Source organism: Heterodontus francisci, chromosome 25 (genome assembly GCF_036365525.1).
Source record: "Heterodontus francisci isolate sHetFra1 chromosome 25, sHetFra1.hap1, whole genome shotgun sequence".
Taxonomy (NCBI): Eukaryota; Metazoa; Chordata; class Chondrichthyes; order Heterodontiformes; family Heterodontidae; genus Heterodontus; species Heterodontus francisci.
The window spans coordinates 42603198-42617525 of NC_090395.1; the positions used below are offsets into that span (position 1 = coordinate 42603198).

The 14328-nt window shown below is 45.0% G+C and overlaps 1 protein-coding gene across 4 annotated transcripts in view; it reads left to right on the forward strand.

Moving 5' to 3' along the window:
* The window catches only part of LOC137383847 (ladinin-1-like), a 143117-nt gene that overhangs the window by 15414 nt on the left and 113375 nt on the right, over positions 1 to 14328 (forward strand). The gene's annotated exons all lie outside the window — the stretch shown is intronic.

Sequence of the window (14328 nt, forward strand, 5' to 3'; positions counted from 1 at the left end):
GTAGGAAGGTGCATGTGGCATGGGTAATACAGTAATCATGGGTGTCTTCAAACTGTATATAGACTGGGTAAACCTAATGAGCACTAATGCTGTGGAGGACGAGTTTCTGGAGTGTGTTGGGGATGGTTTTCTAGAGCAGTATGTTGAGGAACCGACTAGAGAACCGGCTATTTTAGATCCAGTTTTATATAATGAGAATGGGCTAATTAATAATCTTGTTGTAAAAGGACCTTTAGGGATGAGTGACCATAATATGATATATTATGTTTGAAAGTGAGGAAGTTCAATTGGAAGCCAAATTTGTTAAATTTGAACAAAGGAAATTATGAAGGTATGATGGGCACATTGGCTGAGGTGGATTGGGAAGAAACATTAAAAGGTATGTCAGTACATAGGCAATGGATCGTCTTTAAAGAAATATTACATAGTTTACAGCAACTATACATTCAATCAAGACACAAAAGCCCTAAAGGTAAAGGCAGTCAACCGTGGACAATAAAGGAAGTTAAGGATTTGTATAAGATTAAAAGAAAAGGCCTATAAAGTTGCCAGAAATAGTAGTAAACCTGAGGATTGGGAGATTTTAGAATACAGCAAAGGAGGACCAAGAAACTGATTAAAAAAAAGAATAGAATATGAATGTAAGCTAGCAAAAAATATAAAAACGGACTGTAAAAGCTTCTACAGGTACGTAAAAAGGAAACATTTGGCTAAGACAAGTGTGGGTCCATTACAGGTAGAGTCAGGAGAATTTATAATGGGGAATAGAGAAATGGCAGTGAAGCTAAATGATTATTTTGTGTCTGTGTTCACTGAGGAAGATACAAGAAATCTCCCAGAAATAGAGATCCAAGGGATTAGGGGGAATGAGGAATTGAAGGAAATTAATATTAGTAAGAAGGTTGTATTGGAGAAATTAATGGGGCTGAAAGTTAATAAGTTGCCAGGACCTGATATTCTCCATTCCAGAGGGTTGAAAGAGGTAGCTATGGAGATAGTAGATGCATTGACAATCATCTTCCAAAATTCTATAAATTCTGGAGTGGTTCCTGTAGATTGGAAGGTCTGAAATGTCACCCCACTATTTAAGAAGAGAGGGAGAGAGAAAACAGGGAATTACAGGCCTGTTAGCCTTACATCAGTCACAGGAAAAATGCTAGAATCTATTCTAAAGGATGTGATAAATGGACACTTGTATAATAATGATCTGATTGGGCATAGTCAACATGGATTTATGAAAGGGAAATCATGTTTGACGAACCTGTTGGAGTTTTTTGAGGACGTTACTAACAGAATTGATAAAGGGAAGTCGATGGACGTGGTGTACTTAGATTTTCAGAAGGCTTTTGATAAAATCCCCCACAGGAGGTTGGTTAGCAAAATTAAAGCACATGGGATAGGAGGTAATATACTGGCATGGATTAAGGATTGGTTAACAGGCTTAAATCAGAGAGTAGGAATAAACGGGTCATTCTCATGTTGGCAGGCTGTGACTAGTGGGGTACTAGTGGGATCAGTGCTTGGGCCCCAGCTGTTCACAATATATATCAATGATTTGGATGTGGGAGCAAATGTAGTATTTCTAAGTTCGCAGATGACACAAAACTAGGTGGGAATGTGTGTTGTGAGAAAGATGCAAAGTGGCTTCAAGGGGATTTGGACAGACTTAGTGAGTAGTCAAGAACGTGGCAGTTGAAATATAATGTGGAAAAATGTGAGGTTATCCACTTTGGTAGGAGAAATAGATGTGCAGAGTATTTGTTAAATGGTAAGAGATTAGAAAGTGTAGATGTACAAGGGGACCTGGGTGTCCTTGTCAATAAGTCACTGAAAGCTAACATGCAGGTGCAGCAAGCAATTCGGAAGGCTAATGATATATTAGCCTTTGTCGCAAGAGGAGTTGAGCATAGGAGTAGTGAAGTCTTGCTTTAATTGTATAGAACCTTGGTTAGACTGCACCCTGAGTACTGTGTGCAGTTTTGGTCCCCTTTCCTTAGGAAGGATATCATTGCCATAGAGGGAGTGCAATGCAGACTTGTTCCTGGGATGGCGGGACTGTCCTATGCAGAGAGATTGGGGAAACTGGCCAGTATTCTTTAGAGTTTCGAAGAATGAGAGGTGATCTCATTGAAACCTACAAATTACTTAAAGGGATAGACAGGATAGATGTTGCTAAGATGTTTCTCCTGGTTGGGGAGTCTAGAACCAGGGACACAATTTCAAAATCAGGGGGAAGCCACTTCAGACAGAGTTGAGAAGAAATTTCTTTACTCAGAGGGTTGTGAAACTTTGGAATTCTCCACCCCAGGGGGCTGTGGAAGCTCAATCATTGAGTATGTTTAAAGCAGAAATTGACAGATTTCCAAAACAAATGACATAAGGGGATATGAGGATAGTGTAGGAAAAAGGCATTGAAGAGGACGATCAGCCATGATCATATTGAATGGTAGGGCAGGCACGATGGGCTGAATGGCCTATTCCTATGTTCCTATGAAATGTAGCAGGCAATTTGTGCACAGCAAGCTCCCACAAACAGCAGTGTGATAATGACCAGATAATCTGTATTTTTTGTGATGTTGATTGAGGGATAAAGATTGCACAGGACACCAGGGATAACTCTCCTGTTCTTCTTTGACGTAGTGCCATGGGATCTTTTAAATCCACCTGAGAGGGCAAATAGGACCTTGGCTTAATGTCACATCTGAAAAATGGCACCTCTGACAGTGCAGCCCTCCGTCAGTACTGAATTGAAGTATTAGCCATTATTTTTATACTGAAGTCCTGGAGTCAAACTTGAACCCACAACTTTCTAACTCAGAGAGGAGTGTTACCAGTTGAGCCATAGCTGAAGGTGTATGAATGCTTGTCTCTAAATGACAAAAAGCCACAATAAGCATGGTGCTTTGGTTGTGCTCTTAATTCTGAGTCAGAAGATTGTGTGTTCAAGTCCCACTCCAGAGCCTTAAACACATAATGTAAGCTGACATTCCAGGAAATACTTCATTGTTGGAGTTACTGTCTTTTGGATGAAATGTTTAATTCAAAGCCTCACCTGTTCTCTTAGGTGGATGTAAAATATCCCTGGGGAATCCTGGCAATATTTATCCCTCAATCAACATCATTAAAATACATTATGTTGTGATTCATCTCATTGTTGTTTGTGGGAATTTCCTGTGCATAAATTTGTTGCCATATTTCCCTACATTACAACATTGACTACACTTCAAAAGTATTTATTTGGCTGTGAGGTGTTTTGCGATCTCCGAGGGTCATAAAAAAACACTCTATAAAAAGCATTACAACTGAGCCATAGCTTTTACAGGCTAAAGTAACTAATATATTTATTAGAATATTGTTGGAAAGAAGTGCGAAGGAAATACTACAGAGTATTAATATTTATACTGAGCAGGAAATTCTTCAGAGCTGCTCCCACTCTGCTTGCATAAACCGAGTTTCCCCTACACATTTGTCCAAGTAACTCTAATGGAACTGGGGTCACTATGAGTTATCTACTGACCAATGAGAAGAGTTGTAATAGATTAAGTACCCTTTTTGAGAACAGTCTACAGATATTAATATGAATATTAAATTGTGCCTATCTTCAACTTCTCATCTGTTGCACTCATCAAAAATGGTTAAAAATATGGTGTAGGATGTGTATGATCATGATGCTCTGGGCAGGCTTGATGGACTGGTTGGTCTTTTTCCGCCTGTCATTCACCTGTTTGTATTACGCATCAAAAATACAAAAGTGAGAAGTAACAATTACATACACTTGCAAGTGAGCTGATCATCAGGGAAAATACATTTGTGTTTGTGGCAAATCATTTAATCCACAGGCTTCCAAATATTCACAAAGAAAAAGCTATTAACACATTCAGAATATGGGAAAAAGGATCTGCAGCTAGCAATAATCCAAAACAGCAATACTGTCTAAATATTATTTTAAACTGATGAATGAAATCAACATCTTTGTAACACCCACATTTGAATAATGGTCACTTAGGTGAGATTCTGGAGTCTGCCTATCACCCATGCAGCTGTATTCCAGCCAGGAATCAGTGGCCTGGATTTTGTGATCAGTGGTGAAGAAACGATGCTCACCATTCGTTACATTTGCTCTTGCCCCATGACTTTTTTTTTTTAACTCTCCAACAATAATTAAAATCTGAAGAAATGAGACACCACACTTAAATTTCAGTGTGAGAGATGTTTTGCAGTAATTAAGACTTATCATGGCATTAAAAATGTACTTCCATTAGAATGTAACTTTTCCTGGTGAGTTTAGTGTGCATCTATCATGTAAGTTTCGCAACTTCACACCCTTCCATGTATTTCAATGCTGAGTCTCTTAGTGAGAGAGCAGCAATTTCCGTATTTCCACGTTTAACTCCACATGTGCAGTCACTGGAAGTTGCTGTCCGATTTGCTGCTTTAATAATGGTGAGCACTGATAACCTCACTATTATTACTGCCAATGTCTTCAGAAAAGGAGGAGAAATATTCATGAGGAAAGAGGAAAAAATAAACCTACAGTGCAATTCATTAAGAAGATAACAGTTATTTGGAGAAAGAGATAACCTGGAAAATTAACAGATGAATGGGTCGTTATGAATTTTGGTTAAAATCTAAAATTTTGGTTAATATCTGTACTCAGTGAAATCAAGTTCTGCTCTGAATATCCTTTGGGACCCCTCCTGCCCTGCTATTTACTGCTAATGGCCCTTTACTATCTCCAGATCAGGGTATATTTTGCTCACATAGATCACTATTGCCACAACTCTTTCACCCTTCATTGCTGTAAAGTGCTAGACAAGGATATTTGGATTTTCCTGGGCTCTGTTAGAAACACGGTGGGACTTCCGCGCCCATACATACAGCCTCTTACCAGCAACCAATAGCATTCTCTTCGGGAGGAAGGGTTTTTTTTATTAATATGGAATGGATCACTTATAGTACTGTGAGTGGTTCTGGTCTTCAGGCATTCACATTAATTATAATTATTGCTCAGTCACTTCAATCACAAATGAAAGTGCACACTCTTAAAATAATTGATCTTTGTATCCCTCACAGCTGATGGCCATTTAGAGAAGAAAGCATCTCCTGAGCAGACTCGTGGCTCTGGTGCATGCATTCGTACACTTGATTTACCAATGCTGTCATAGCACCATACTTATTCAAGCAACAGTCCAGATACACCCACTCAGGAGGATATAACTAGTAAGACAGCAGATATATCACAGGGTGAAACAGAGCACCAGTGAGCAGGAGGAGGTGGATAGATAATGAGCAATCAGCAGTCTCTCCCTGGGGGAGAAGAGGGGTGGGGGGGATGTGTGGAGGGAAGAAACAGCTTCCCTCATCATCAATAGAACTTAGGTGCAGACGGTGGAGACAGTCTCACGTCACGTATTAGAAATAATGAATAAGTTGAAGGAGCCCACAGAATACACAATACCCCGGAGAATGATGTGAGGATGTGGTTCTAATTATTGCTACCTCTGGAGTGGCAGCTGTGACGGCTTCGATAAATTCCAGCGATAACTCCCTGAAGAGGAGCAGTCAGGTTCTCATAACATAAACAGATCTTTCAATCTGTTCTCTTGTAAGTCAAGAGCCCAACTCAGCCTGTGCCCAGAACCAATGGGCTGCAAGATGTGGTCGTAGCAGTGCTATTTTTGATGGTAGTGACAATGCAGCTATATTATTCGAGATCCCCGCAATACAGCACCGGAGAACAACCCCAACTTCTCTGGTTTACTCCTGGAATTGTAATCCCTCATCACGAGAATCATTCTAGTAAATCTCCAGGGGAGGTGGTGGCGTAGTGGTATTATCACTGGACTAGTAACCCAGAGACCCAGGGTATTGATCTGGGGACATGGGTTCGAATCCAACCACAGCAGAAGGTGGAATTTGAATTTACTTAATAAATCTGGAATTAAAAGCTAGTCTAATGATGGCCATGTAAACCATTGTCAGTTGTTGTAAAAACCCATCTGGTTCACTAATGTCCTTTAGGGAAGGAAATCTGCTGTCCTTGCCTGGTCTGGCCTACATGTGACTCCAAACCCACAGCAATGTGGTTAACTCTTACATGCCCTCTGAAATGCCATAGCAAGCCACTCAGTTGTACCTAACTGCTATGAAGTCAATAAAAAGGAATGAAACCGGACAGACCACCCGGCATCGACCTAGGCACTGGAAACGACAACTGCAAACCCAGTCCTCCTCCTTACTAACATCTGGGGGCTTGTGCCAAAGTTGGGAGAGCTGTCCCACAGACTAGTCAAGCAACAGCCTAACACAGTCATACTCACGGAACCACACGTTACAGACAATGTCCTAGACACTGCAATCACTATCCCTGGGTATGTCCTGTCCCACCGGCAGGACAGACCCAGCAGAGGTGGCGGATCAGTGGTCTACAGTAGGGAGGGAGTTGCCCTGGGAGTCCTCAACATCAACTCCGGACCACATGAAGTCTCATGGCATCAGGTCAAACATGGGCAAGGTAACCTCCTACTGATTACCACCTACTGCCCCCTCCTCAGCTGATGAATCAGTACTCCTCCATGTTGAACACCACTTGGAGGAAGCACTGAGGGTGGCAAGGACACAAAATGTACTCTGGGTGGGGGACTTCAATGTCCATCACCAAGAGTGGCTCGGGAGCACCACTACTGACTGAGCTGGCCGAGTACTAAAGGACATAGCTGCTAGACTGGGTCTGCGGCAGGTGGTGGGGGAACCAAGACGAGGGAAAAACATACTTGACCTTGTCCTCACCAATCCGCCTGCCGCAGATGCATCTGTCCATGACAGTATTGGTAGGAGTGACCACCGTATAGTCCTTGTGAATACGAAGTACTGCCTTGACATTGAGGATACCGTTCATCGTGTTATGTGGCACTATCACCGTGCTAAATGGGATAGATTTCGAACTGATCTAGCAATGCAAAACTGGGCATCCATGTGGCACTGTGGGCCATCAGCAACAGCAGAATTGTACTCAACCACAATCCGTAACCTCAAGGCCTGGCATATCCCCCATTCTACCATTACCATCAAGCCAGGAGACCAACCCTGGTTCAATGAAGGGTGCAGGAGGGCATGCCAGAAGCAGCACCAGGCATACCTCAAAATGAGGTGTCAACCTGGTGAAGTGACAACCCATGACTACTTGCATGCCAAACTGCATAAGTAGCATGCAATAGACAGAGCTAAGCGATCCCATAACCAACGGATCAGATCTAAGCTCCGCAGTCCTGCTACATCCAGCCTGAATGATGGTGGACAATTAAGCAACTAACTGGAGGAGGTGGCTCCACAAATATCCCCATCCTCAATGATGGGGGAGCCTAGAACATCAGTGCGAAAGATAAGGCAGAAACATTCGCAACAATCTTCAGCCAGAAGTGCCAAGTTGATGATCCATCTCGGCCCCCTCCTGAAGTCCCCAGCATCACAAATGCCAGTCTTCAGCTAGTTCGATTCACTCCGCGTGATATCAAGAAACGACTGAAGGCACTGGATACTGCAAAGGCTATGGGCCCTGACAATATTCCGGCAATAGTACTGAAGACCTGTGCTCCAGAACTTGCCGCACCCCTACAACACTGGCATCTATCCGGCAATGTGGATAATTGCCCAGGTCTGTCCTGAACACAAGAAGCAGGACAAGTCCAACCCGGCCAATTACTGCCCCATCAGTCTACTCTTAATCATCAGCAAAGTGATGGAAGGTGTCATCAACAGTGCCATCAAGCAGCACTTGCTTCGCAATAACCTGCTCAGTGATACCCAGTTTGGGTTCCGACAGGGCCACTCAGCACCTGACCTCATTACAGCCTTGGTTCAAACATGGACAAAAGAGCTGAACTCCAGCGATGAGGTGAGAGTGACTGCTCTTGACATCAAGGCAGCATTTGACCGAGTATGGCATCAAGGAGCCCTAGCAAAACTGGAGTCAATGGGAATCAGGGGGAAAACTCTCTGCTGGTTAGAGTCATACCTCGTGCAAAGGAAGATGGCTGTGGTTGTTGGAGGTCAATCATCTGAGCTCCAGGACATCACTGCAGGAGATCCTCAGGGTAGTGTCCTAGGCCCAAACATCTTCAGCTGCTTCATCAATGGCCTTCTTTCAATCATAAGGTCAGAAGTGGGGATGTTCACTGATGATTGCACAATGTTCAGCACCATTCGCGACTCCTCAAATACTGAAGCAGTTTGTGTAGAAATGCAGCAAGTCCTGGACAATATCCAGGCTTGGGCTGATAAGTGGCAAGTAACATTTGCGCCACACAAGTGTCAGGCAATGACCATCTCCAACAAGAGAGAATCTAACCATCTCCCCTTGACATTCAATGACATTACCATTGCTGAATCCCCCATTATCAACATCCTAGGGGCTACCATTGACCAGAAACTGAACTGGAGTAGCCATATAAATACCGTGGCTACAAGAGCAGGTCAGAGGCTTGGAATCCTGAGGCGAGTAACTCACCTTCTGACTCCCCAAAGCCTGTCCACCATCTGCAAGGCACAAGTCAGGAATGTGATGGAATACTCTCCACTTGCCTGGATGGGTGCAGCTCCAACAACACTCAAGTAGCTCGACACCATCCAGACAAAACAGCCTGCTTGATTGGCGCACCATCCACAAACATTCACTCCCTCCACCACTGACGCACAGTGGCAGCAGTGTGTACCATCTACAAGATGCACTGCAGCAATGCACCAAGGCTCCTCAGACAGCACCTTCCAAACCCGTGACCTTTTCCACCTCGAAGGACAAGAGCAGCAGATGCATGGGAACATCACCACCTGCAAGTTCCCGTCCAAATCACACACCATCCTGACTTGGAACTGTATCGCCGTTCCTTCACTGTCGCTGGGTCAAAATCCTGGAACTCCCTTCCTAACAGCACTGTGGGTGTACCTACCTCACATGGACTGCAGCGGTTCAAGAAGGCAGCTTGCCACCACCTTCTCAAGGGCAATTAGGGATGGGTAATAAATGCTGGCATAGCCAGTGGTGCCCACATTCAATGAATGAATTAAAAAAAAATCTTTTCTGTACCCTTTCCAGAGCCCTTCCATGCTTCCTAAAATGTGATCCCCAGAATTGGACACAGCACTTTAGCTGGGGTCGAACTAGAATTTAGTTTAGTTTTTAGAGATACAGCACTGAAACAGGCCCTTCAGCCCACCAAGTCTGTGCCGACCATCAACCACCCATTTATACTAATCCTACACTAATTCCACATCCCCACCTGTCCCTATATTTCCCCTACCACCTACCTATACTAGGGGCAATTGCTAATGGCTAATTAACCTAGCAACCTGCAAGTATTTGGCATGTGGGAGGAAACCGGAGCACCCGGAGGAAACCCACGCAGACACAGGGAGAACTTGCAAACTCCACACAGGCAGTACCCAGAATTGAACCCGGGTCGCTGGAGCTGTGAGGTTGCGGTGCTAACCACTGTGCCACTGTGCCACCCCTAATATAGGTCTAGCAAAATTTGCAGATGGCACAAAACTTGGAAGTATTGTGAACTGTGAGGAGGATATGGATAGACTTCAGGAAGACATAGACAGGTTGGTGGAATGGATGGGCATGTGGCAGATGCAATTTAATGCAGAAAAGAATGAAGTGGTACATTTTAATAGGAAGAATGAGGAGAGGCAATATAAATAAAAGGTACTGTTCTAATGGAGTTGCAAAAACAGAGAGACCTGTGGGGGCATATATGCACAACTTATTGAAGGTGGCAGGGCAGGTTGAGAAAGTGGTTGAAAAGCATACGGGATCCTAGGTTTTATAAATGGACGCATAGAGTACAAAAGCAATGAAGTTATGATGAACCTTTATAAAACACTGGTTCAACTTCAATTGAAGTACTGTGTCCAATTCTGAACAACACACTTTAGAAAGGTTGTGAAGGTTTTAGAGATGGTCCAGAAAAGATTTACTAGAATGGTTACAGGGATGAGGGACTTCAGTTGTGTGGATGGATTGGAGACACTGGGGTTGTTCTCCTTGGAGAAGAGAAGGTTGAGAAGAGATTTGATAGTGTTCAAATTCATGAGGGGTCCAGACAGAGTGGATAGAGAGAAACCGTTCTCATTGGCGGAAAGGTTGAGAACAAGAGGACATCAATTTCAGGTAATTGGCAAAAGAACCAATGGTGACATGAAGAAAAACGTTTTATACAGTGAGTGGTTGGGATCTGGAATACACTGCCTGAGAGTGTGGTGGATGCAGATTCAATGGTGGCCATCAAAGAGAATTGTATAAGCCCTGACGAGAGAAAATTTGCAGGGCTATGGGGAAAGGGCAGGGGAGTGCAACTAGCTGAGTTGCTCTTGCAGAGAGTCGGCATGGACACGATGGGCCAAATGGCCTCTTTCTTTGCTGTAAACATTCTATGATTCTAGCATAACTTCCTGGCTCTTGCACTCTTAGCCTCTATTTATAAAGCCCAGGATCATATATGCTTTATTGCCTACTTTCGTCTCATCTTGCAACCTCTTTAAAATTATACAATTTAGCATGTATTGCCTTTCTCTGTTCCTACTAAAATGTATCCCCTCACACACTTTCTGCATTAAATTTCATCTACCAAGTGTCCGCCAGTACCATGCCTATATCCTCTTGGAGAAAATCACTATCTTCTGCACTGTTTACTGCACTTCGAAGTTTCATGTCACCTGCAAATTTCAAAATTTTGCTTCCAATCTAAATCATCTATATCAAAAACAGAGGAGGTGCTAGTACTGAACCCTGCGACACAATACTGTATACCAAAGGGCCTCCTCCTGTGCCGTAAATGACTCTATGACTCTCTCCCTCAGAAAATTTGATATCCAGGCTTCAAGTTTGCTAATGAGCCTAATATGCAGTTCTTTATCAAATTCCTTTTGTAAGTTTATGTACGCATTAACTGCACTCCCCTCCTTCATCCTCTCTGTTACCTCATCAGAAAACTCAATCAAGTTAGTCAAATACAATTTGCCCTCAACAGTTCCATGCTGGCTCTCCTTTATTGGTCCGTGCTTATCCAAGTGGCTGTTAATTTTCTCCCAAATTACTGTTGCTAAAAGCTTCCCCACCAACAACACAGATTGGCCAAAATTGCTGTGTTTCTCCTTCTCTGTTTTTTTTTGGTACATGAGAAAATTTTTGGCAGATTGGTGTTTTTTGTGGATTCATTTGTATATTGGTGCAGAAGTTTTATAAGTGTCCTTTCCTTGAAAGGCTGTGGCATGTAGTTCAGTTTTTATTCATTGTTGTTTATGAGCAATCCAAAGGTTTAGCAACGCCATTTTGCTTTCTAAAGATGGAGGAGTTGAAATCGATACGGCCCAAAAACAGATGTGGGGACTGCAGTACATGATTAACTCATGACTGTCCATTGCACTGCAAGAAGCACATTAAATTTGTGCTGCCTGCTGACTTCCACGATTGCTGCCTGCAGCCAGCACTGCCTGCATTGTTCATTGGCTGAACACATTAGCAGGGGGCACAATATCGTGGGCGGTTAGCGCTTCTTAAAGGTTGCTTGCACCTCTTAAAGGGGAGGTGCATTCTGGCTGCTGGAAGTGGAGTCAGAAAGTTAATTGATTTTTGAAGATTTTGGTCAACTTGTGAGAAAGCGTTTGTCAAGGTTTCCTATTAAAGCCTTGGTGTAAGAATAGAGAGAAGGAGAGATATCCTATATCTGCAGGCTGGACAGGAGGCCCTCAAGACTCTGTCACTCGCTCTTCAACTCACAGCCCAGCTCAGATACTGTCACCATATGTATCTTAGAGGCTAGGATAGAGGAGGAATCTGCACATGGTGAGACACTGGGCTTAAATGCACAGGAGCCAGGAGGTGGGGAAGGATAACACAGGTACCAGCTCTCTGGAGAGTCACACATGAGTTCTGCTGCAGAGGAGGCACATGAGGACTTATATAGCTTAGGTGATAGAAAAAGGCTGATGGGCATACACAACGAAATGCTTGGTGCACTGGAAAACCTTCCAGAAACCTTGTGCTCAATGTCAAGGAGCATGGAGGAGTCCAGCTCCAACTTGGCACAGTGCTTTGTACAGACCATGAAGCCCATCCTTTCAAACTTGGAACAGGTGTCACCTCCATAAGCACACCTGTGGAATCCACCATAATGAGCATCTGATGACCAATATTACAGCTTCCATTACAGCATAAACTGCTTCCACCAGAGGTCCAGCTGCTGCATTGGAATCTCAGACTGCTACCTTGCATGTTCAGATTGCTGCCATTGTGGATCTGGATGCCACTGTTCAAAAGGGCTGCCAAGGTGTCACAGCGGTCCAGCAATCTGATCTCTAACAGATCATGATGATTGCTGAGGTGCTGCTTCAGGAGAGTACGAGTGGCTTCATGGAACAGAAACATACTGTCCCCTCTCAGGATGGACAATATTTCTACTCCCATGTCAGCGCTCCACTGATGATGTGCCTCTCCCTCAGTGCCCTTGCTTTTGCCTGTCAGCCAGCAGTCCCAGAATGCTGCAGCCCAGGCCGAAATGCTGCTGCTTGAAGGCAGAAACTCTTGGCCCAGAGCTGCTTGGGGTCACTTTCCAAGGTCATCTGCAGTCTCCTCAATTGAAGGTCATTGGCCTTCCACCATCCATGCTACAGCCACTGGGGAAGCATTTAAAAGGCAAAGTCACACAGTAGACAGACACCAAAGGAAAGCACAAGGGTGATAAGTTTTATTTTGGATGCATTATTTAGTGAGAACATTTATAAAATCAGATTTGAATTTGCATTTTCTGGTGGTTTTCATTTTTGTGTTGTCAGAAAGAGGACAATGTGATGGTAAGCAATAGAGGAAGGGTAAGCAGTGTGGGACTTCTGGTGAGTGGGGAGGTATAATTGAGGTTACTGGTATTACTCATGAGTAATTACTCATGAGCCCGTCCACGGCGGCGATCAGGAGGAAGAGTGACCACATGGTCCCGGCAGCGGCTTCCAGCTCACTCGGCGACTCCGTGCTGTTTTCACACAAACTTTCTCCACAACTCCAGCTCGGCTCCCAGATCCCGATCCCAGTAGCAGTACATCATTGTAAAAGGGACAATGGTGGGAGCTGATGAAATGTTTTATTACCTGCACCCCCTCCACCACCCCCGCTCCCAGCTCACCCCCCTCGCACCCCCTTCCCAGCTCCCCCCGCACAATCTTCCCCTCGCACCCCCTTCCCCTGCACCCCTCTCCCCTACCCCCTTCATCCCCCTTCCCAGCTCCCCCTCACACCCCCTTCCCTCCACCCCTTCCCACCGCACCCCTCCTCCTCGCACCCCCTCCCCCCCTGCACCCACTTCCCCCCACCTCCTCCCACCGGCATCCACCTACCCCTGTGTAGGGGCCCTAACAACCCCACTGCCTTGTGGGCGCCTCGGGAGAGACCAAGGCTAAGGGAGTAAACCTAACAGAAAATCCGGAGCGGAACCCCGAAGGCGGTCAGGTGTCACCTTTGGCATGTTTCCGGCAGTTCCTGCAGCCATACCGGTGCCAAACATCGTGCTCTGCACTCCTTTGGACCCCACCAGGAAGGCCGAGAGAGGGATCTTGACGCTTGGGCAACTCACAACCTCCATACATTCGCCCAGGCATGCGCCATGGAGAGGTCACTCCATAGTCGCCTCACAGCGACCAAATCAACATGGAAGGCAGCAGTTACGGGTTATAAGTCCAGCTCAATTGGCGTAGAGATTGGGCGCCACGGGTTGCCTTTGTCGGTGGGAGAGGTCATCGCATCTCACTGGACAGTGACTGCCTGCCTCAAACCGGGCAGCCCCCGGTCAGTAAGGTTCTGTCCCGCCACAGTCCACCTGCTTCAATGGGTGCTTGGAGCTCAGGGTCATGCCCGACAAGTGGACTGCAACACCGCACCAAACAGCACGACCAAAAAAGGGAAGAAGGTACCAGCCCTTTGTTTTGCAAGCTGGAACATCAGAACTATGTGTCCTGGCCTGTCGGAAGACCTTACACAAATCAACGATTCTTGGAAGACCGCCATCATTAACAACGAGCTCAGTAGACTCAATGTGGACATTGCAGCACTTCAGGAGACACGCATCCCTGCGAGCGGATCTCTAAGAGAGCAAGACTACACCTTCTTCTGGCAGGGTAGGGATCCTGAAAAACCAAGACAGCATGGAGTGGGCTTCACCATCAGAAACTCTTTGCTCAGCATGATAGAGCCACCTTCAAATGGCTCGGAACACATACTGTCCATCCGACTGCTCACCGCCTCTGGTCCAGTACACCTACTCAGCATCTATGCTCCAA